The sequence below is a fragment of the Rhyacophila brunnea genome, unplaced genomic scaffold (assembly GCF_057557595.1).
Source record: "Rhyacophila brunnea isolate RB1 unplaced genomic scaffold, BYU_Rbru_1.0 scaffold_23, whole genome shotgun sequence".
NCBI classification, from domain to species: Eukaryota; Metazoa; Arthropoda; class Insecta; order Trichoptera; family Rhyacophilidae; genus Rhyacophila; species Rhyacophila brunnea.
This window is the reverse complement of record NW_028232893.1, coordinates 24,685,948-24,687,932: the sequence shown is the minus strand read 5'-3', so window position 1 is coordinate 24,687,932 and position 1,985 is coordinate 24,685,948. Positions and strand designations below refer to the sequence as shown.

The window sequence follows — 1,985 nt, the reverse complement described above, 5'->3', positions numbered from 1 at the left end:
AATGAAGATCTTGGCATAAAAACATCAAATGTCCACTTTTTTCCATTTTCATTTTATTGCATTTCTATATTCCCTATGTATGGTTACATACAACTGTGCAAAGATATATTTTTTAAAAAAATCATAAGTACCTCAAATCCGCTCTCAAAAATATGCCACTTTTCTAAAAACAGCAATAGTCCAAGGAATTTTGTTTGAAAACAACAAAGGTCCAGTAGTTCCACACTTTTATCACCAGGCGGCGTTAGGCGTTAGTATACATTCCATACTTGTTAGTGCCTGACCTGTCAAAATTCTTTCATTCGTTCAGTCATTGGCATTGCCATTTTATGAAGTTCCTTAACGATTGTTTGTATATTTTATCATGGAATGTAATAGGATACAGACATCCGAAACGCCTCGTAAGAGAAAAGTTAATAAAACCAAGCAAACATTAATAAAAACCGCCAAAATAAAGGGAAGTGATCATGTCAATCATGTTGGGAAACGACTCTCAAAAAAAGTTATCGGTGAAGATTGCAGGTAGGAATAATTATGTATTCATAACATATATTCAATTAAAAACTTATACATTATTAATACGTACTAAAATATTTACCATGCTGAATAGTTTGTTTGATTAAATTTAGTTCACAATGGCTGTGATTACCTACTTTGAAGTTATGACTTCTTTCGAATGCAAAGCATTGTATTTACTATGTTGTTTTATGTAAATGTATGTATGATTGTAATAAAGTATATTATGTAGGATTGTATTTAATTGATTATTATGTTTCCAGGTGCAAGAGGTTTCATTGTTTTACAAAAATAAATGAAGATTTACGGAAAGAAATATTTGAGAATTTTTATGAAATGGATTCTAAAAATCAACAAGATGGCTATATATCTGGATGTATAGAAGTAGTACCGATCAAGAGAAGACGTCCGAGAAAAAATACTCCGATAATAATAAATGATGTCAATGATCATGGTATATTCAAGCATTCAGCATCATATAAATATAAAGTGAGTATTCATTGAATTAATAAAAAATGTACATTCAAATTAGGCATTACACCTATTATACCTAATGATAATGTGTTTGAAAAATTAATTATTTTTTCTCTTTATTTACTTTAGATACGATCTACATCTGATGGTATTAACGAAGAAGTCTGTATGAAGGCATTTGTGGCAATACATGGTATTACGCATTCCCGGCTGCGACGTATTCAAGACAACATCACATTTTCGGGTTCGGCTCCTATGGACAAACGAGGAAAGCATCCAAATCGCCCAAGAGCAGTGCCTGAATCAGTGATTCAGTTGATTCACATTCATATACAATCATTTAAGGCACGTCAAAGTCATTATTCTTTCGCGAAAAATAAGAATGTTAGGTATCTTCCGGAAAATTTGACTATTATGAAAATGCACGAGATGTTTTTAAGTAAATACAAGCTTCAACTAAACTATGACACATACTACAGAGTATTTACAACTAGATATAATTTGTCATTTGGAGCTCCTCGAAGCGATACGTGTTCATACTGTGATTCAGTTACAACCAAACTGAAATTACCCGATCTCTCTGAAGATGAAAAACGTAAGATTGAGATAGATTATCAACTTCACCTGGCTAAAGCACAACAGTTTACTACAACGAAGCGAAGATTAAAAGAACTCGCAAGTGGTTCAAGTGATACCACAGTCATATCGTTTGATTTTATGCAAAATTTGCCTTTACCGAATATGGTAACAAATGCGGTATTTTATTCCAGACAGCTATGGTATTACATTTTTGGGATACATGACTTAGCCAGAAATGATGTATATATGTACACGTATCATGAAGGATTCGCCAAACGAGGTCAAAATGATGTAACATCTTTGTTACTACATTACATAAACCACCATCTGCCAGCAGGCACGAAAACATTGTATATTTTGAGTGACGGATGTGCTGGACAAAACAAAAATTTTGTTATGATTTGGTTTTGGTATAT

At 32.5% G+C, this 1,985-nt stretch overlaps 1 long non-coding RNA gene across 1 annotated transcript; it reads left to right on the top strand.

The window, feature by feature from the left end:
• Positions 1-303: 303 nt before the first annotated feature.
• On the top strand, positions 304-1,432 carry LOC147069761 (uncharacterized). Its single transcript, XR_015071181.1, has 3 exons — positions 304-522; positions 780-1,005; positions 1,120-1,432. It is a non-coding gene; the product is annotated as an uncharacterized LOC147069761 (long non-coding RNA).
• Positions 1,433-1,985: the final 553 nt, after the last annotated feature.